Here is a 23,619-nt window from a genome sequence, read left to right as displayed (position 1 = left end):
TGATTTTTTTTTTTTTTTTTTTTTTTGGTAATGGAGATTGAACCCAGAGGCATTCTATCTCCAAGTTATACACCAAACTAAATTTTATTTCTTATCTGGAAACGAGGTGTCACTAAGTTGCCAAGGCTAGCTTCAAGCCTGCTATTCTCCTGTCTCAGCTTCCCAAGTACTGGTGAGACTTTTAGAAATTTAATAAAAAGTTATTAAATTTATCAGGGAAAAAATCGATAATATTATGTATTCACCACTTTATACAATATCATTAGGGAAATAGCTATTCTACATAGGGGATTTTATAAGATACTGAGGTTTAGCCCTTCGGCGCCCTTTTGCTAATTTTTTTTTAACAGTACTAGAGATGAAACCCAAGGGCTACACCTCCAAGCCCTATTTTTTTAATTCTTTATTTTAAAACAAGGTCTCACTAAGTTGCAGAGGGCCTCACTAAGTAGCTGAAGCTGGTCATGAACCTGCAATCCTTCTGTCTCAGCCTCCCAAATACTGGGATTACAAGTGTATACCACCACGCCTAGCTAACTTAGGGCCATTCTACCTCTAAACTACACCCCAGCACTTTTTATTTTATTTTATTTTTGAAACAAGGTCTTACTAAATTGCTGACCACCCTGCTAAGTTGCTGAGGCTAGCCTCATACCTTTGATCCTCCTGTCTCAGCGTCCCATGTACTGGGATTATAGCCCCCATGACCATGCCCAACTCCTTCAACATACTTTACGGAGGAAAAGAGACCCTTTTTTTTTGTGTGTGTGTGTGTGGATTTGGGGATGGAACCCAGGGGCATTTGACCTCCGAGCTACACCCCCTACCCTATTTTTATTCTTTATTTTGAAACAGGGTCTCATTAAGTTGCAGAGGGCCTCACTAAGTAGCTGAGACTGTCCACAAACCGTGATCCTCCAGTCTCAGCCTCTCGAATGCTGGAATTACAAGTGTGCACCACCATGTCTGACTTAAGAGACCCATTTTTTAATGAAATTTTTTCTAACATATCTCGGTGCCACCTTGGTTTTTAAACTGGAAGTCACGTTTAGGAGTGACCTTCTCCCTGTTGTACCAGGCTTGGGAGCTGTAGTCACTCAATGGCTCCAGGCCCTCATTCTGGGCATCCATGAGTACATCAAAAGGTTCTCTGTAGCCAGGCGTGGTATCACACACCTCTAATCCCAGTACTTGGGAGGCTGAGACAAGAAGATCGCAGGTTCAAAGTCAGCCTTAGCAGCTTAGTGAGGTTCTCAGCAACTTAGTGAGACCCTGTTTCCAAATAAAATATAAAATAGGTCTGGAGGTATAGCATGAAGGTAGAAGGCCCCTGGGTTTCATCTCCAATACCCAGAAAAAAAAAAAGAAAGAAAGAAAGAAAGAAAGAAAGAAAGAAAGAAAGAAAGAAAGAAAGAAAGAAAGAAAGAAAGAAAGAGGCTCTCTTGCCTTAGGAGGCTATGAGGTTATGGAGGTGTTTAGTTAGTTGCTTATTCAACTCTAAATGGTCTCAGCAACACACTTTTTTATTTCTACCCTTTTCACACTGACTCTCCTAGTTAAGCTATTACTTCTCACGAGTACTCAGCCTGTATTTATTGAATTCCTACTATGTACTAGGTATAAGATAGATAATGATCTTGTCCTCAAGCCTTATTTCTTTTCTAGTCTACTTTTATATTTTCATATTTACTGCAGACAAAGGAAAAAAAGAACTCTAAAGGATTCTCCGTCTTGAATCCTGGATACCAGGGCCTGTCACATAGTTGGTACTGAAAAAAATATTTGTTAATGACTGAAAATGTGAGCAGCTGGCCTCAAGTCTGCGGACGCGAAGGACACACAAACCCATGTTAAAATCCAAGCTCCAACACCCACGAGCGATAGGACTTTAAACATCTTCCACAACCTCTCTGGAAGTTTCAGTTTTATCTGCTGCAAATGTGGAAGCAATGGTTATCTCATAAAATTATTGTGTGGACTAAACATGGCAACATATGGAAGGCACCTGTCATTTGATAGGCACAAGGTTTAGTGTATTTACTCTTAGCAAATTTTGCCCACTCTCAGAATCTTTGGGGCTATACTCTGACTTCTGGATATATGTAAAGTGTCAGATAATTGCCTTCCAAATAAATGATAAAAGATGGCAGTATATTTCTATTTATTTGGAGAGGCTTAGACAGACAATCACAAGTTCAAAGTCAGCCTCAGCAACTTAATGAGGCTTGCAAACAACTTAGAACCTGCTTCTAAGTAAAAACTAAAATAGGGATGGAGGTATAGTTCAGAGGTAGAATGCCCGTGGGTTCAATCCCCAGCACTGCAATCAATCAATCAATCAATATTATTCTATTTATGGTAGAATAGTAATGTTGGATTTAATATAACCTCAATGCTAACACTAACAGTCACTTACAAGAGCATGCTTTACTCTCTGAAGATCTCTGGCACTTGGTAACATCCTCTTATGTTTCCTTATTTTTCTTCCTTTCCTTTTTTTAAATTTTTTTTCTTTTGGGGGCTGGTGATATTCAGGGCCTGGCACATGCTACCACTGAGCTACATCCCCAGCCCCTTTACTTCTCTTCACAAATCACAATAGAATATGCAGCCAATATGAACAAGTCAGCAATAAGAGACATGAATATATTAATACTAATGGATATAAAGTAGTTAGATAAGGCAAAAAATTGATGAGTGTGAAAAATGTCCCCAAAAACCCTGCCTGATTTCTATTTACTGGTAGAAAACTATGACTCTTGTTTTGAATATCACAGCTATAGTAAAACAAAAACAAAACAGCAGTTAAACTTCTAATTAGCATTTGCAGAACCCAGAGATGTATGTATATGTAGGTAGACACACATACACACACATACATACAATCAGCCCTTCGTATTTGTAGAACCCACAGAGATGTATGTATGTGTAGGTAGACACACATACACACACATACATACAATCAGCCCTTCGTATTTGCAGGTTTTGTACACACTGATTCAACCAGCTACAAATCAAAAACATTCAGGAAAAAAATACGCCTGTACTAAATATGTACAAACTTTTTTGTCATTAATCCCTAAACAATACAGTATAACAATAACTTATATAGCACTCATATTAGTATTATAAGTAACTGATATATGACTTGAAATGTATAGGAGAATATGCATAGGTTATATGCCAATATCACAACATTTTATATAGAGAGCTTGAGCACCAGGGAATTTTGTGTCAGCAGAGGGTCAGGGAAGAAATCTTCTGAGGATAATGAGGACAATTCTCTATGTATCATTTCACTTGCAAAAAAAAATCAATCATAAATTAAAAACATGAGAATTATGGACAGGTATGATTGCTAATATTTAATATTTTATACCTAATGAGTCCAACTTCAGATATTAAAGGTAATTTTTGAACATATCATTTTAACTCTTAACTTTTAAATTTTTATCAATAAGGACACTGTTATAAAAAGTTATAAAGGAAAATGCTGCAAAATAAACCTTGGATTGAAACATGGGTGTATGGCCTTAGATTGCATCAAGTCTGGGCACCACCATGTCATCTCAGAGCTCTCAGCTACAGCTGAGGACAGAATCTGACAAGCATGGGCAAATTTTACCCAAGTTCTTTCAGTGAAAAAAGCAAAGTCTCTTAGAATTAAGGAACAGAAAAACCAAAATGTGTTTGCCCTGAAAGTGTGTGTGTGTGTGTGTGTGTGTGTGTGTGTGTGTGAGAGAGAGAGAGAGAGAGAGAGAGAGAGAGAGAGAGAGAGAGAGAGAGAGAGAGAGACAGGGAGACAGAGAGAGACAGAGACAGAGAGAGACAGAGACAAAGACAGAGAGACAGAGAATCTGATGAGAGTGGGGATCAGGTAGAGAAAGGAAAGAAGCTAGTTAATTTAAGGGAGTAAAAAAAGCAAAGCATAAAGTGGCCAAGGTCCCTCCCTACCCTTCCCATGGCTCAGTCTGAGAAGTTCGCCTCATTTCACAGGGAACTGGGAGTGCCTCAGGAGGTCTCTGTCCATCCACACCTCAGTGTGCTCCTACCTCACCTTTCCCTAGACCCATCGTCTCCGATCCCTCCCTGTTGTGTTGTTCAGGGGAGTCTTCACACTTTAAACTCCATTTTAAATGTACATATAACAAGCACTATGCTGAGTGAAAGAAGCCAGTCTTTCCTGGACTGTGTGATTACATTGCTATGGTATCCTGAAAAGACAAAGCTTCAGGGCTGGCTGCCAGGGTTTGCAGACGGAGGGTCTGCTGACACAGTGTGGCCGGAGGCACTTCTGTGGAGTGCTGGCATTGTACTTTCTGGGTGTTGTTGTTTGCAGCTCTGGGGATGGCACCCAAGAGCATTCTACCTCCAAGCGACACCCCCAGCTCTATTTTTATCCTTTATTTTGAAACAGGGTCTTGCTAAGTTTTGGAGGGCCTCACTAAGTAGCTGAGGCTGGCCACAAACCACAATCCTCCTGTCTCAGCCTCCCAAGTACTGGGGTTACAAGCGTGCACCACCACACCCAGTTTGTACTCTCTGGTTTTTAATAACACAAACTTTATCAGCTGATACAAGGCCAGTCTTTTTCTCCCCACACCAACTCATTCCTCATAGAATGTACACACCATCGCCCCTCCCCAGGCCCATTTCACTTTATTACCCCCTATCTCTTTCTGTCCAATTTTCACCGAATCTACTCTAAAAGCCAGTCAGCTCCTCTCCCCAAATTCTTGACCTTTCTTCATTATCTTTATTCACTTCTCAACCCTCAGTCCTTGAGAGGGAAGACGGGAGGGGAGGAGAGAGGCCTGTCTCCACCTACATTTCAAAGTACTGGGTGGTTGGAGTTCTTCCCCAGCCAGCCCAAGTCCATATACAATAATATTTTAAAGGTGATTCTCTCCGAATCTGGAAGGAGATTCTCTTTATACGAGCTAGCATCTGTTCTACACTTAATCTATAATGCAGCTGCCAGCACCCCTAACCTAATCTGCTGGAAATCAGATTTTACCTGCATTACCCAACAGTTTTGTCAGATCAATCTTCCTGTATGATATGGCCCCAAATAATTAATAAACATAAAACTTAGAAGCTAAGTGATCTCCATTAGAGAGACTCTCAAAATGTGCCATCAGTCACTGTATATACCTCTCTCATCCCCACCAGCCAGACCCTCTAAGTGCCTCTAATATCCTGTTCTTTTTGACACCCTCCAGTGTCTCAGAAGAACGGATAGCTCCATTAAAGGTGTGTCATCTTTAATTTTTTTAATGTGGTGCTACAGATGAACCCAGGGCCTCCCGCAAGCTAGGAAAAGGCTCTGCCACGGATCCACGCCCAGCCTGTACCACCTTTACTGGCAGAGTCTGGGCAATGCCCTGACTGGTTAGGAGCTGGCTGAGGGAGAAGCAGAAGATGGAATGAATACCTCAAAACAGCCTACAATGTCGGCGACGGGCAAGGCATCTGTGGAGAAAGCGTGCGCTCATAGCGACCTTCCTCCTCACAGCTCTCTTTACTTGGAAGTCTATCAGGAGGAACACAGCTCCATGTGCTTTATCTTAGCCGCCCATAGGATGAACATGATGGTGTGTCACAGAAGCTGTTCCTTTAGTGAGATAAGCAAGCTCATATGTTACTGAAAGTAAAACCAACCCTGAAGAAAACTAATGAGTTTGCTTTTTTGTTATTGATGTGGATTGTTTTTTTTTTTTTGCAGTATTGGGGATAGAACCCAAGGGCGTTCTACCTCCCAGCTACACCTCCAGCCCTATTGTATAATTTATTTGGAAACAGGCTTTCACTAAGTTGCTCAAAGCCTAAGTAGCTGAGGCTGGCTTCGAACCTGTGCAATCCTCCTGTCTCAGCCTCCCAAGCACAGGGATTACAAGCGTGCGCCACCATGCCCGGCTTATTGGTGTGGATTTAACTTGGGCTTTAGGGGACATATTCAGTTGATTTATGAGTTATCCAAGAAGAGAATGAAAAAGAACCAGGGAACCAGGGTTCACACACACACACACACACACACACACACACACACACACATTCTTACACATACACACGCTCACACACACACACACACACACACACACACACACACACACACACACACAGTGTACCTAACTTCCTAATGCCCAGCTTCCTATAGCATGTTGAAGAAGATATTATTACTCCTGTTAACTGGTTAAAAAAAAAAGAAACCTGAAACTTGGAGAAGTTATATGACTTACTGAAGGTTGCACAATTACTCTGATGCTGCAGCTGGAATTATACTCAGGTCAGGTCAGGTCCTGACAGTAGCAGCAAAAACTCTGCAAGAGTATTTACATGTTTGGCTCTGTGTCCGATCATACAGTGTAGACCACAGACACTTCTCTTCAGGGTAAAGACTGATGGTTGACCAGTACATGTTAATAAAACTATCAAATTATTCTTAACCCACGTAAGGGTAAAGATCCATTTAGGAAGTCTACCTTCAGGTCATGTATTGTCATTAAGTAGCAAATATTGTGTGAATCCTCAACTGTAGACAGCCTGTGCCTAGGGATGAGCCCTCCTTGTGCAGAATTAAGCCCAGGCTTATAGTACATTTAGCTGAAACAGGTATAGAATTAAGGAGATAGCAAACTGTAAATTAGTTTATAAAACAAAAAGTAAAAATTGGTATATTATATATATATATCATATATTATATATATATATATATGTTCTTAGAATTAGCTTTCATAGACCTCAGTGTCAATGTCAACCACACAGAGCTCCTTATTTTTATTCAGTGGATGGAAACTGAAGATCGAGACTCCTCCTCCAAGAAAAAAACCTGCACATAAGTGACATCAACCATGTGTGCAAGCAAGTATTTCATAAAACGGAAGGAGAGGAAGAGTGGTTTACTCAGCATACATAGCTTAAGGCTTCTGAACTTTGTTCTATAAAAATATTGTTGTAGATTAACTGATTATGCTAACAGTTACTTGGCATACCCACCCTGAAAGGCATCTACGTCAAATCCGTCAGCACTTCCTTTACCTACAGTAATATTCCACGTAAAGAGCTTTGATGCATCTCTATAGAACTAAAATGCTGTACTAGACACACAGACCTTCCACGTGTACTCATGCCCTCTGCCTGATGGCCCAGCTGGAGTTTCAGGATATCTAATTTCTAGGTAGCAGAGCAAATGCAGTTGGGTCTTAGACCCAGACCAAACTACGTCCAAATTAATGCTTTTACTAGCTTTATAAATGTGAACAGCTAACTAGGCCTTTATAAATACCAGTTTTCTGCCCTACAAAATAGGAAAATAAAAACAACTTCAAAGGGTTATGGAAACTCAATAATAGGGTGTTTTTAGAAACACCTGAACATGTTCAATACACAGCAACTATGAGTTTGCTGTTTTGTTTCCCCCACCGCTAATAGCGGACTGTGGGCCATACGAAAGCACTGGACAAGCAACCAGGTTGGTGAAATTAATAAGAATAAATGGAGCAAAATTAATTGACTCTGAAAGGTACTGGCAAGTGAAGAGTCTGAATATGAATCTTCTAATCGCCTATAATCCGCCCTTCTCTTTTCTCCCAGATTTTCCACTGGGGATTTCTCGCGACTGTGAATATCCATGTAACTCTTCTTCCTCTCCCTCTCCTCCAGGCAAACTGCCTCACAACTGGACTCATGATCAGCTGAGAGCACTCTGGTGAGCAGTACCAGCTACCGAATTTGCAAGGCCAGTAGAAAATAAAAATATAAGACCTCTTTTTCAACAAATATTAAAAATTTCAAAGGGACACAGCGGAGCATTAAACTGGGCATCGGGCTTTTGTAAGCACCGGGCTCTCTGCAACTAACTAGTTCACTGCCCACAAAGCTGGTGCTGGCAGCACAGGTGGTGGGAAGGAGGAGAGAGGAGCAGAGAAAGGAGGTCCCTGTGCTGTGCCGCGGCCCTCAGGGTAAGGCTGTGATACAATCTCACCCTGTGAATGCCTCTGAAGAAGGAGGGCAACAGAATCATTCTGGCAGGGTCTGTGCAGCACAAAAAAACCTTCCTTCCTCTCATGCCTTGCTTAATGGGTTTTCCTCCCTGCCGCTCCTCGGGGGGGGGGGGGGGGGGGGGGTCATTCCCTGGGCTGCGCATAAGGAGTGAGGAAGGAGGGGAGCCCTGGGAGGCTGGGAGGACACCACCATGAGAAGAGTGGACCAAGGCCTGCAGACGATCAGAACTGGTTCTATTTCTACCTCAGCGGTTAACATGGACAGCTTTTAATTACGCTTTCCCCAAACTGTGATTTTCTTGTTATTTTTGGCCCATTCATTTCTGTGTTGCTATGATAGTAAAGCCTTTAGAAAAACCTCAGAAGGGCCTGAACTTGTTTCAAGAATAGAAGGTTGGAGAAAATCAGGGAACACAGACTATCTTTCTTATTTCTGTGCTATGAATCAAGGGGGGTGGGGGTACCTAACCAACCCCGATGGTCCAAAGCAAGGTTCCTCAGACTTGGCATTACTGCCATGTAGGGTGGAGATATAGCAATATCCTTGGTCGACACCCATTAAATTCCAACAGCACCCTCCTAATTATAACAATCAAAATGCTCTTGACATTGCCAAATAGCTGCAGGTGTGGGGGGGTAGGCAAAATTGTACTTTGGTTGAGAACAGATGGTTCAGGAAAAAAGAGGATAGGAAGGGTGGGCATTTATAATGATAGGAGCCCAGATCTCAGAGCAGAAACAGGAAGGAGAGCCCTCTTCTGGCACCCGCCAGCACTACAGCCAGCCACTCCCTCAACTTTGAATGGTGCCCCATCCCAGCGCCTCACTGCTGGGTTTTGAGGCCCCCTAAGTAGGCTGGGCCTCTTCCCACTTCCAGACCAGGAGGGACTGGTGGGGAACCAGACAACCAGGGAATTGTTCAGTTTTACGTGGGGGGCTGCGTAAAAAACATGAGAGGAGACCAGAATACGTGGTACCAGCTTTTATGGGGGGGACGGGATTCTCCTCTCCGGGACGGGGGCCAGTTCAAACGACTGGCGGCACCATCCGAGACCAGAATGCAAAAGCTGCTTCTTAAAGGGGGATGTCTTGGAGGTAGGACTAAGCGTGGGAACACAGCTTCTCTCGTGATATCTGTAGCCTGCTGAGCGGACTATCCACCTCCAGGGTTCCGCCTCCTGCCCTCGCGGGGGCGGGACCTACTTATCAGGAATGACATATAATAAAACTGGGAGAAACACTTATTACCTTAGAAGTTGAGATTCATGCATTCCCTGATGAGAACCTGGTTATAAGCAAGTTATAAACAGTTAATTTTAATAATTCAGACATTTTTAATTAAATAATCCTTTATGGGTTAGGCTGGAATGGTAAAACTACTTTAATATTGTTTCTATTGGAAGATGTAGAGTTCCAAATGTTTGAAATTTAATTTTTTTTTTATCATAACAGCCTATAAGTTAGAAAGTAACCATATCTACATATGTGCATGTGCCTATATATTTAGATTGTAGAAGAAGCTTTCTGTTATTTATAATAAGATTGGGGGCATATCCATATGCCAATCTGTCACTGACTACTGAGAAAGGCTCAGCTCCATGTGCAATGACTGGTTGTTTGAGTATACGTACAGCAATAAACGTTAGTTTCCTAAATTCTTATTATGTACCTGTCAGTAGGCCTGGCTACTTCTAAACTAAAAACTCAGAGGAAAAGCATCTCACCAAATATGAAAATGAAAAACTTACTTTAGCCCTCAGAGTCATCACACACTTTCCCATTTGAAAATGAAATCTCCATTAGAGCAAAAATAAACTGACCTTACAGAAACATGCTGCAGTTCAGTAATGAAACTAAGTAAAGTTCATCGGAAACTCCTATACATTCAAATTATTCTTTCTCTTTTTTTTTTTAACATCATGGTGTGAAGATTAGCTGTAAATCAATGGGCGTGTAATAACTGACTCCACAGTCCCCAGAAACAATAAGTGCTGAACCTAAAGGTCCCAAGCCTCACAAAAGAGCCTCCCACCACCTCAGGCGGCCTCTTAGCCCTGAAAAATCTACCTGGCTGCCTTGCTAAGTCTGCCTGTTCTACTCGCACTCTCTCCTGCCTCCCTCTGAGCTCGCTTTACCAAATCACCCAACTTCTCATCTTCCATCCTCCCCCTTCTTCTCCTGGGGATGCTTCCCTTGAAGACACAAATACACCTGAATACTGAAAACCTAAAACTAGTCTCTATTCACACTGCTTCTCCCTCAAACTACCTCCTTCCTTCTACCACTAGTAGAGCAATCTGTCTCCTTTGTCGGTATCCTTTTTACCCAGGAGGTTCTGCCCCTACTATTATGTTAATATTTACCTTGTGTAAAGTCACAACACCCTTCTAACTACCAAATCCTATTCCTGATTCCTGATTCAGCTCCTCAGGATCCCATTTCCTTGTCAGGAGACTTAGGAAAGTCTGCCTCTTATGGTGGTCCTCTGCATATTGCAGTATTCTCTACTACTATTAAGCAATAAGTTAGAAATTCTAATAGTAAATATCAAATAAATAAGACCATATGCATTTTTTCTTTTTAAATAAAGTGTGTGTTTGTGTGTGTGTGTGCGTGTGTGTGCGTGCGTGTGACAGAGGATTGAACCCAGGGACATTCTACCACCAAGGTAAACCCCCAGCCCTGTTTTGTTTTTATCTTGAAACAAGATCTCACTAGGTACTGAGAGTTTCACTCTTTGCTGAGGCTGTCTTTGCTCTCAATCCTCCTGTCTCAATCTCCCAAGTATTGAGATTACAAGCCTGTACCACCACACCTGGCCAGGTAAAAATATTTAAATGCATAAGATACGTGATATAACCATGAACTCAAGGAGAAAAATGTTAATACTTTACAAAACATAAGAAATAAAAGTAACTTTAAAAATCTCAGTATTGTAAGAGTTTTAATCTGCACATATGTCTTTGTTAAGAGGATGAAGTTAACACATAGTTGCTACCATAATAACTAACAAAGTAACAAGCAGCAAAGCACAGACATTAACATAGTATTGGCACTGAAATACTTGCAGGATGAATTTGTGACTGGATAGAGGGACTGGAGTATGATAGAAAGAGCACTGGTTTGGCAGCCAAGTGCCTTTTTCCTCGCTCCACCATAAAATAGATTTTAAGTTATCTAATCTGTTTCAATATGTTTTCACTAGTAAAATGAAATACTAATCACATCTATCACAGAAAGTTATCAAAACACTGATTTTACATTCACTGACTCTTGAAAGGCTAAATAAGCACGATACTAGTTAGAGCTGTATCAATGAGTGATCTTTCTGTCTACAGGGAATTCACTGTCCAGTTTATAAACTGCTCCATCTCCAATCAATTCCCCCAAATCCTATGTTGTCTAGTTATGATGTAAGAATGCTGTGAAAAACATCCCCCTCCCTTTATAGAATTAAGTTAGGAAAATCCCTCTCCCCTTATAGAATTAAGATATTAGGATATAGAGTTAAGATATAGAATTAAATTGGAGTAATGTTAGTAATGTTAAGAGTTGTTTTGGAGAATTAAGATGTTTGGATTTAGAATTTAGTTAGAATAAACTTGTAAGTTCCTGCTTCTAATAACTGCCTGCTCAAGTTCTGGCTTCTGTAAAACTGCTTGCTTATGTCCCATTTACTTTAATGCTAAAAGTTGTTTTAATCTAAAAACCTGGTTTGCTGTTAGAAATTGTCTTAAGGTTAGACTTGTCTTTGAAAATTCTTGTTTTGATGTTAGGAGTTGTTTCTTTAAAGTTTGAAATATTTTTAAAATATTATAAAGTGGTTTAGAGAGTAAAGCTATTTCTCTTGGAAGTGAATTCTAAGCCCGCCACAGCGTTATCTATAAGAAAACACCTGGCCCTCGTGGGCCGAGCTAAAGGTTACCATAGTAACCAAGCCTAAGAGATAGACATTCCTTGGCGGGCGGTGACGTAGAAAGGCTGTCCTGTAAAACCATTTGGTGTGATTCAAGTGTGTGTGTGCTTGCTTTTAAAATCATTGGTTGTACTTGTTTACCTTCTTATTTGATTGGTTGTATCCTAATTTTGGCGGGCCATGACATGTGTGACCACTCCCTTCTGGGGCTATAAATTTGGACAATGGAGTGAGCTCTGGGTCGAGCTCCGACCACTTTCCTTGCTGTCTACTGAGGCTGAACGCTAGCTCGGCCAGAGGCTCCCTCTGGGAGCTGCTGGGAAATTCCTCTACTGACAGTCAAGCTAGTGAAGGCGTTTCGACCATTGGCTTGCCAGTAAGAGCTGCAGCACAATAAACTCTGCTTGTGATTTGCAACCTTGGTGTGTCCTTCGTTATTTGGGTAAAGGGGTGACTCTCGGACCCTAACATCGGTCAGTAAAAACATTTTAACCTGAATATCATGGCCTGCAAATATCAAAGGTCAAATATGAGAAACCCCTCATTTTGTCTTGGTTCCCTAGTAAGAAGAGGCTAGATGATGACTAGAAAATTACAATGTAAACCAAAGCAAAGCTTGGTTCATGTGGCTGGGCAAACCACAGTGCGATCTCTTACAAAGGCAAAGGCAGCCATTTGGACCAAAGAGGACAGAGGAATGAAGCAAAGGGCCAAAGTGAGGTTGATGAAGAGGAAGGAGAAATTACCATGTGCTACAATTGTCTGCTCAATTTTGCCATGAAGACTCTAACACACAATGGCATACGGTGCCTGCCAAATTCCTGGAAAGGTACAATTATCCTAAGGTGACCATGGAATAAGGCTATCTTTCACACAGGAAAAAGGCGTGATAATAATTTTATTAATACACAAGCTGACAGAAACTTAGGCATGCTCTTTCCCTACTTCTTATGCATTTGTAACTTGTCAACATACTCGTTTCCTATTTTCTCGCTAGTTTTTTACATATGAGAGAAAATGTGCCCCTCGGCCTTCTGAGAATGGCTAACCTCACTAACATCTTTATAGTCCCATCCATCTTCCTACAAATGACATAATTTTGTTCTTCTTTATGGCTGAGTACAATTCCACGGTGTGTATACACTACATTTTCTTTATCCATTCATCTGTTGACAGACACCCTGGTTGGTTCCATAATTTGGCCACTATAAAATGTGGTAATATAGTATGGATACATGTATTGCTACAGTATTCTGACTTCAGTTCTTTTAGAAAAACATGAAGAAGTGTTACAGTTGGGTCAGAGCATGGTTCCATTCCTAGTTCTATGAGGAACCTCCAAATCGCTCTCCAAGATCATTGTTCTAATTTATAATTCTAACAGCAGTGTTTAATAACTTCTATATCCCCACAAGCTTTTGCTATTATTTGTATTCTTGATTACTGCCATTCTTAACTAGAGTTAAATGGAGTCTCAGTGTACTTTTGATTTGCATTTCTTTAACTGCTAGAAACGCGGAGCATTTTTTTCATATATGTATTGGCCAGTTGTATTGCCCACTTTAATTGTTTCTTAAGTAGCAAGCTTTATGAGTTCTTTATACATTCTACGTACTCATCTTTTATCACAAGGGTAGCTGCCAAGACTTTGGCTCATTCTGTAAGCTTCCTCTTAGACTCCTGACTGATTCCTTTGCTGCGCAGAAGCTTTTGAATGTGATGCATTCCATTACTGAAGTTTCAGGATCTTATTAAGGAAGCCTCTACCACTTCCTATATATTGGAGAGTTTGTCCTATGTTTTCTTCTAGTAATTGCAATGTTTCTGGTCTAATTTCTAGACCTTTGATCCATCTTGAGTTGACTTTTTGTGCAAAATAAGAAATAGGGATCCAGTTTTTTTGGTGGAACACTACCAGATACAATTTAATTTTAATGCCAATAGATCAATAAACAGAAATACATATGTACTCTTTAAAATATGACATTAAGCAACTACTAGAGCTAAAATCAGACCAGAAGTATGAATTTAAATGGAAAACCCAGACCACAGAATAAAAATAGAAATGCCAAAACACAACCACAAAATATTTAAAACAGTGATAGGATGAAGACCAAATATATTTGTAATATCAATACTAGAGTGATAAACTCACCAATAAAAGAAAAAAAGACCCTTAAATCAGATGTTTAAAACTCAATTATATGTTTAATACAAGAAACATAGCTAAAATAGAGACTCAGAAAACTGATAATAAAAAGAACTAAAGGAGAAACAAATACAGACGGAAAAGCAAAGATCCCAATACTTAATTAATTCAAGGCAAGTGTCAAGACAAAGCATATATAATCCATTAAAATGAAAGAGCTTCTGTGAAATAAATGGTTTCTTATGGATAAATTTCAGAAAATGAGAATTTGACTATTGTGGTAAAGGCAAATATACAGACTGAGCTTAAAAGTATGTCACACAAGGTCTCCCTAATGCCTCTTTCCACCTTTGAGTATTAGAGAAAAGAGAATATCATAACAGATACTACAAACTTCAAAATATTACTAGAAAATATATAAATAATCTTATACCACTATATCTGAAAATTACAAAGTATACAAGTTCCTAAAAAAATTATAAAAACTGGCAATACAAAGCAGAAAATGTGAATATTCATCCATATACCTATTAAGTAAATTGAATTGGCAATTTAAAACTTTCCCATAAAAATTTAGGATGAGATGACTTCACAATTTTTTCAAAGAAAATACTAATTTTATTCAAGTTCTTACAGATAAGAAGTTCACCTCCCAGGTCACTTTAAAGAGCCAACAAAACCTTGATACCAAAGAATAAAGAGAAAATTACAAGAAAAGAAAAATACAAGTAATCACTGTAATGAATGTTGTACAAAGAATTCTGAACCAAATAAGGATCTAAACAGAAGTAACAGTGATAATACATCCTGACCCTTTAGACTTCATCCAGGGATTCAAAGTCTATTTAATATTCAAAAAAAACAAGCAGTGAAATTCACCATATAAACCTGTCACTAGGCCGGGTGTGGTGGCGCATGCTTGTAATCCCCGCACTGCGATAGGGGGACACACAGGTTCGAAGCCAGCCTCAGCTACTTAGTGAGGCTCTCAGCAACTTAGTGAGACCCTGTTTCCAAATAAAATATAAAATAGGTCTGGAAGTACTGCCCGGAGGTAGAAAGCCCCTGGGTTCCACTCCCAGTACCACAAAAATAAATAAATAAATAAATAAATAAATAAATAGACCTATCACTATAATTTACTGTATTAATAATAAAAATGAAAAACAATTTGACCTTTTAGCTAGGTAGAAAAGATAACTTGATAAAATGGAATATCTATTTAGAAAAATATTATAAATGAACCTCTATCTAATATCACAATCATATATACAGAAACATAGGTATCATGAGACTGAGATACCTGTTATCAGCCTCAGAAACTTAATGAGACGCTTAGCAACCTAGCAAAACCATGTTTCAAAATAAAAAATTAGGAGCAGGGCGTGTTGGCACACACCTGTAATCCCAGCATTTGGAAAGCTGAAACAGAAGGATCGTGGTTCATGGCCAGCCTCAGCTACTTAGTGAGGCCCTTTGCAACTCAGTGAGACCCTGTTTCAAAATCAAGAATAAAAAATAGGGCTGGAGGTATAATTCAGAAGTAGAATGCCCCTAGGCTCAAAAAAAAAATTAAAAGGGCTAAGGAGTGTAGTTCAGAGATAGAATGCCCATGGGCTCAATCCCAGCAATACACACACACACACACACACACACACACACACACACACACGTAATTAGTTATTAGTATCATTAGTTACCAAGGAAATGCAAGTTAAAACCATAAAACACATATCAGAATGTCTAAAAGTTTAAAGATTCTTTAAGTATGAACTGCTGGTAGAAGCATAACTTTGTATAATCACTTGGAAACTGGTAGTATCTAAAACAGCTGAATACTGTACATACTCTAGGACCCAGCAATTCTACGTCCCAAGGTTAGGCCAAAGCTAAAAGTATTTGCTAGAATGTTCACTCAAGCAGTATCATAATAGCCAACAAAACAGAAAAGAACCCCAAATAAAAACAGTCTATGGAGCGAGCAGGAGAACACCCTAACTTCAAATAAAAACAGCCCTATAATTAATGATAAATGCTATTAATAATTAATGAGATAATTAATAATTAGTAACCCCTATAATTCAGAGCTCAAGCTGGGTGTAATTCCAGTACTTGAAGGCTGAGACAGGAAGATCAAAGGGTGTAAGTCAGCCTCAGCAATTTAGAGAGACCACTTCCAAGTAAAAAATAAAATAGGCCTGATGGTGTAGCTAGAATGTAGAATGCCCCTGAGTTCAATCCCCTTTTTTCTACCAAAAAAAAAAAGAAAGAAAGAAAAGAAATATTAGAACTAAGAGTAAATGTTGCACCCATAAAACAAGAACAGCATTATTTTCTGCATAGAGACTAAGAAAGAGCCATTGAAAATTAAAAATACAATCCCCAAGAAAAAAATATGAAGGACTAGAAAATAAAAATCAAGATGATATTCCAGAAAGTAAAACAATAACAACAAGATGGAAAATACAAAAGCAGAAATAGGAAAATTCTACAATGAGGACTACCTAACTTACATAAAGAAAGAATGGAAAGTTGAGGTGCTCAGGAGCAAAAAATTACGAAAGGAAGGACCCAAGAATACTTCCCAAAGAACAAGAGTCACCTCAGCACCTACCAACAGCTAGAGAAAAAAGACCTACAGAAGACACACAGTGAAGTTATAAGTCATAAATATACTAGCCCTCTCAAGAGAGGGAGAAGTAAGCCATGGAGAAGAAGAGAGGTCCGGCCTGGCACCGGGCTTCCCTCCGGCAAGCCTGAGCTGGGGGGAGCCAGGCCTCATAGCCGGAGGAGAGGGCCCAGCTCGGACTCCCACCTCCAGACCAGCCTGACTCAAGAGCCAGGTGAAGTCAAGTGTGTGTGTGTGTGTGTGTGTGTGTGTGTGTGTGTGTGTGTGTGTGTGTTACTGTGGGTGGAACCCAGGGGCATTGTATCTCCGAGCTACACCCCCAGCCCTATGTTTTAGTCTATTTATTTATTTTTAGAACACTGAGCTGCAAAGGGCCTCACTAAGGCTGAGGCTGTCGGCGAACTGCGATCCTTGGGTCTCAGCCTCCCGAATGGGATTACAAGCAAGTGCCAACATGCCCGGCTCCTGAAGTCAAGTCATTTTTAATGTGTAAGTTCTCTACACTCTCCTATTATATAGTAAGCTACCACAAGATTTGCTACTAGGTGAAGAAGTATACTGATATAGAGGAAGACAGAAGCAAAGCCCAAAGCTACAGCTGCACAGCAAAAAACATCCAGACTGGAGCAGGAAAAACACAAGAAGGAGCCCCATGGATTTCAACATAGAGAATATATTACTGATGGGCAGGCAGCAGAATCTGAAACATCAGGAAAGATGAGCTATGATTATATGGAAAACCTAGCACACGATTATTAAGACTAAAAACAACAACAAAGAATTGTGTGTAAAAGGAGTGGGGATGGCCAGGCCTCGTTTGTCCAACCCTTGGATACTTCCAGTTGTTAGAATGTAAACCTGGACTTTTTAACCTACTTAAAACTAGGACACAACTATGTCGGGAGCCTGAGAGCTGGGACAGAGAGCCACGTTCTCCTCGCCCACTGGGGGGCCAGGAAGAATGCCTGGGACTAACAAGTAACCAAGGCACAGCTGATACGCGTATTGTTTAGAAATACGGAAGTAATTATAAACAAAAAGGACAAGAATTGAGAATAAATGCTTCTGAGAATGGCACTAAAAGACATTTAAAAACTGGAGTAATAAACCACTGTGGTGAAAAATAAGTTTTCAAACATTTTGGTCTTTTTATCTATCTTCCTGCTACTTAGAGAAACAAAAAAATTCCTGGATCCCTCTAAAACATATATATATATATATATTTTAGGTGGTACTGGGGATGGAACCCTTCCAGCTCCAGGCTACACTCCCAGACCTATATTGTTATATTTTATTTTTGGAAACAGGGTCTCTTAAGCCAGCGCAACCAGCTTCGAACCTGCGCGATCCTCCTGTCTCCGCCCCACAAGCCCGGGGATTACAAGCGTGCGCCACCACACCCGGCTATCGCTGTCATATTTTAAATGGACTACAGAAATACATGGTGGCTAGAGGTGACAATGAATAAATCAACTATGAATACATTTTTTTAAATCACATACAGTGTTTCAGTTGCGATTCTTACTTCCATAAGAATGTTGGTATCTAAAAAACGGGTTTCCACTCTTGGCTCCAACCCATCATCTTTTACGACCTCGGTATCCAACAATGACTTTAAGAGTATAAATTTCCCTTCTCTGTATAATACTAGGCATTGAACCCAGGAACATGCTACACCCCAGCTCTATTTTTTATTTTGAAACAGGGCCTCACTAAGTTGCTTGAGACTGTCCTCGAACCTGTGATCCTCCTGTCTCCGCCTCCACATAATGGGGTGACAGGCATGTGCCACCATGCCTGGCTAACTTTTCTAATACTAAAATTCATATTTTACTATTTTTTTATTGTTGTTGTATTGGGGGTTGACCCTAAGGGCATTCTACCTCCAAGCTATGCTCCCAGCACAATTTTATTTCTTTATTTGGAAACAGGTTCTCACTAGGTTTTTTGAGGGCCTCACTACATTGCTGAGGCTGGCTTTGACCTGCAGTCCTCCTGTCTCAGCCTCCCAAATACTAGGATTACAAGCGTGCGTCACTATGCCTGGCTATATTTTATTATTTTAAATCCTGAGCTCTCCTTCAGTACTTCCACACTTCTGTCAATGACATCATTCTCCTAGTCAGACAATTCTGAGAGTTTTCTGAGACCCAGCTGACCAATCAACAGATTTTGTTACTTTTTCGTGACCGGCATAAAACAAGCCTTATCATGTAAGCTCTAACATCCCATGGAGTTTCAGTGATAACCAGTCCTCGTCTACACATGATTGCTGGAACAGGACCTGTTCTGGAGCACTCGCCCGTACTGCTCTGCTTGTAAACACCACATACTCTCATTCCTCTAGTTTTTCCTTGAGCTTATCCCAGCATGATTCACCATATATATATATATATATTCAAGCAAGGGGCATTCATGAGGTAGGAACTGTGGAACGTGTGTGTGTGTGTGTGTGTGTGTGTGTGTGTGTGAATCTACCATATGTGTGTGTGTGTATATGTGTGTGTATCTGTGTATTTGTCTCTCTCACTATCACCCTAGATTTACCATGAGAGCAGGGATTGTTTTGTTCACAGCAGTAACCCACTGCTTAGAAAAGTGCCGGGCACAAGCTGAAGGTTGTATAAATGATATTTGGATGAATGAATAAATTCACTCATGAATCCAATTCAGTTAATTCAAGAACGAAGCACTGACATAGTAACTACTATACAGTTGTAATTATAAAGGGAGAGAGAAGAAACACTGCAGAGGGTCTCTAAGTCAGCTTTGACAAATCAGAGGTTTTCTGAGCAGATGAAGAGACATTTCAGGTTCAGACTTCAAGGATGAACAGGAAACAGCCAGCTGAAGGTTGGGAAAAAGACCAGTGTGCAAGATGACTAGGGTACCAAGGGCCAGGGGTAGGAGGAATAGCATACCTGGAAAGCTGAAAAAATTTCAGATGATCTGAGTGTAAGACAAGAGAGGAAAATGGGGCAAGAGAGGTAAGCAAAAACCAAATCAGAAAGGGTGTGGTACGTCATGTGAAAGTATTTTGACTTTACTCTAAAAACTGGCAGGAAGCACCAGGGGTCTTCAGCAGAATAATAACTGTGTCAGAAGGGCTTTTGGCGGCAAGATGCAGAATAGTGGGAATAAGTCAGGACACAAAGAGACAAGATAAAATGCCGGTTACCTCCTGTAGGGAGGGAACGCGCGAGGGGCGTGGGGGAGGCAGGGAGTGTGGACCACCTGCAAGTTTAGGGTGAAAGATGGGAAGAGTCAAAGGTCATGCTCAGGTTTCTGGCTTAGCCCAGAACAAAAGAGTGAATGTAGAACTTTTACTGGGAAAAAAAAAAAAAAAAAAACACAAAGTATGAACAGCAGGTTTGACAAAACGCTGAAGGAGTTTATCAAGATGAATTAGAGGTGCTGGGGAGAATTCAAAGTACGTTATCTTAATAGGTGAACGGACACAAATGACTGGAGCTCAGATCAGAGTGGATTTGGGAATCACTAACCTATATGTGATAACTGAAGCCGCTGGAGTAAATGAAACCGTCCAGAGAGGTTATATAACAGAGAGGGATGCACAGGATACCCTGCTTTGAGAACCCCAACAGTTTGAAGGATAAAGAAGAACCTAAGAAAGACATTGACAAAAACGAGTATGGAGAAAAAAAACTAAGGAGTAATCAGAGTTGCTAATGCTAACGCAGGCCGAGTAATTTAAGGACTGAACCTTGTCTGTTCAATTTAACAAGGATTGTCAACAATCTTGATAAGAACGATTTCAGTGGCACAGTAGGAATAAAGGTTATATTTCAGACATCAAAACTGAGTAAAAGGGAAAATAAAAATAAGCATATATACACAATGCCAAGAAATTTGCTTATAAAGAAAAATGAGAATAAATGCTAAAAGAAGATAGGTGAATATTTTTTCTAAGATTGAAAAGGTTTGAATATATTTTAATGCTTTGGGGAAGAAACCAGCTTATAGAAAAGTTGAAGAGAAAAAGGTAGTTGACTTAGTCCTTTGAAAGGACGGTAAGAGGGTATGCACCTGGTGAGCACAGATAATGAAATTAGCTTTCAGACACAAGGAAATACATTCAAGTTCAGTTCAAAGGGGTAATAACAAAAACACACCCTGGTTCAAAATCCTCTAAGCATTTCTCATTTGCAGAGTTAAACACAAATGTTTCTGTCTATTCAACTGTACAAGTATTCAAATACATACAAATTTAAAGTGAAATGCCTTCATAAACTACTGAATTACAATAAAAGTGTTGACGATGCGGGATGCCACCAAAGTCAGTTAAAACTGAAAACTGAACTGCATGTAACTGTTAATAGTCTTTGAATATGGTACAACCCTCTGAAAATCAGTATGATAATATGTATCAAAAATCATAACTATTCACAATAATTATATATCTGAAAATTTAGCCCAAAAAAACATTGTAAAGTATAGGAAGAAACTTAAATGCATAAAGTAACTCACTATAAACAGTGAAACAGTTAAAAAAATCATTTGCTAGCATAATGCAGTTGTTGATACAATACAATAGTTGTATCAACTGTATAAACTGTTGATACAGTTTAATTACCCTAAAAATTATAGACACAAATTATACAAAACAGAAATGAAATGTAAATACTATAATGCTGGGTGAAAGTTTTAAAAACATATATATCATATATAATATTGCCATATATAATATTGTTTTTAAAAATGCATCAAAGCCAGGCGTGGTGGCGCACACTTGTAATCCCAGCATTTGGGAGGCTGAGACGGAAAGACTGCAGTTCATGGACAACCTCAGCTACTTAGTGAGGCCCTTTGCAACTCAGTGAGACCCTATTACAAAATTAAGAATAAAAAGTAGGGCTGGGGGTGTAGCTCAAAGGTAGAATACCCTTGGGTTCCATCCTCAGTACCGCAAAAAAAAGCATTAAAATTTTGATAAAAATATTAAAATGGTAAAATATTGTGGTTATTATATTAGGAAAAAATTTAATAATATTCACTTATCTGTCCCAATTTTCTTTCTTATAAAGAAAGCATATGGTTACATTATAAAAACTTCTAAAGACTGGCTTTTAAGAAAACCTTGACAACATGAACCACCCTCACCTCCAATCATTTCCCATAAAACCCTTATTCCCAAACCAACTTGTCTCTTCATTCTTTGCACATTCCCAAGTAACAGCTACTGTTCCAAATTCGCATGTTTTCCCCCTCCCGTTTGCTTTCCCACTCCACTGTCCAGGTCCAGTGTATGGTTCATTTTTACGAAGGCTTATCCCAAACCTTCCATCCATAGTAACCTCCCCGTTCCTGGACCCCGAGGGCACACACTATGTATTTAGCACTTTGAACGTGGCATCTTCCCGGTACTCCCCAGAATGATGCGTTTGGGCATCATAGGACATGTCATCTATTTCTTCTGCCTGTCTAAAGAAAAGGAATGTGATACCCTCCTTGGGACTCTGTGCTTAAGCCAATCTACTTCTCAATCAGATAAACATCCTGAGGAGACTGTAGTAGATATGACTGTCAAGATTAGAAAGAAGTAAGTGCCACCCGAATGTCCAGACTGGATTGCACCTGGGGACGGGTATAACACGTGAACACAGAGGTGTTCTATAAAGCTCACACGCAATGTCTCTAGGGTACATGTGGTTCTTAAGATTATCTTCCATCTGGAATGTTTCTTCTAATGTATCTTGAGCCATTCACTATAAAAGAGAAGGCTTACTACTGGGAGTGAGTAAAGGGAAGTTTTATATCCTTTGGAAGAAGGATTAGCAAAACAAAAGGAAAAAATCTAAGATCAAGGGGAAGCTTCAAATGAGCTTCTTCACTAAGTATTTAATCCTACAAAAAGGTGAATATTCTGTGTGAAATGTAAATAACACTCATAGGCTATCAGAAACACTTAGACTAGCAGCACTGTGATTTAATAATTAAAAAAGTAATAACACAAAGGTAAATTTTTTTGATTGGGGGATAAAAGTGGGAAAGAAGAAAACAAGAAACCAGAAGGTATCAAAGGTAATGGTATTAAAGAAATAAGATTCAGGGTGAGTTTTTCACACAATGAAGGAGGTAAGCCAGGAAAGATGCCCTTTACAGCAAAATCAGGATTCAGCTGGACTAAAAAGAAGCTTGGGGTGTGCTTTATGTATCTGGCTAAATAAGGAGGTTGCAATGATCGGACAGTTTGAGGGTAGACTTCCCTCTACCTCACTCCAGGTTTCTGTTCAATCCAATGAAAAGACAATATCAAATATGCTAATACCATCCAAAAAAGAAATAGCTGGCTACTTACCCTATCATAACAAGGATTTGCAATAATTTTGTTTGACATTCTCTTATAAAAACTAATTTACAATTTTAAAGCTGAGGCATTTTTAAAAGGTTAACATATGAGAAATTCACAATTTATATATTTTGCAGAATTCACAATAGACTACCATATAATGAATGACCTGGACATAAAATATTTGTTCTATTAAACAGAATTAGTAATTTTTTTGATTGCTACTCATCTAAATTATTGGCTTCAAAGCTAGGTTAAGATCCAGAAGCCTAATCTCAATTCTAAACTTAAAATTCCAATGCTTTTAAAGGAATTATAATACCACTAGCTTGAATACATTATTAAGGGAATATGATATGATTAAATAATCAAAATATCTGTTATTGGGGAACCTCAAAAATAAAACTTTATTGTCTAATTCATTTACTGTATGATAAAAATAATTTTGTGATGTAATTTATATAATCAATCTAGTCTGGTAATGGGTAGCAAAATTGAAAGAACCATTTTTACCGTTGTACATTTTATAAACCATCTTGTCAATAATAGTTGAATAGTAGATATCTGCTATATGTATGTCAAAATGTGATAAAAAAAAATTAACATCTCTTC

General features: G+C 39.5%; 1 protein-coding gene across 1 annotated transcript in view; it reads right to left on the bottom strand.

Annotated features, from left to right (window-relative positions):
- The window catches only part of MBD2 (methyl-CpG binding domain protein 2), a gene marked incomplete at its 5' end in the record, with an annotated part of 85,144 nt that overhangs the window by 12,295 nt on the left and 49,230 nt on the right, over positions 1 to 23,619 (bottom strand). The gene's annotated exons all lie outside the window — the stretch shown is intronic.

Source organism: Muscardinus avellanarius (genome assembly GCF_963383645.1).
Source record: "Muscardinus avellanarius genome assembly, chromosome: 17".
Taxonomy (NCBI): domain Eukaryota; kingdom Metazoa; phylum Chordata; class Mammalia; order Rodentia; family Gliridae; genus Muscardinus; species Muscardinus avellanarius.
This window is presented reverse-complemented; position numbering and strand designations above follow the sequence as displayed.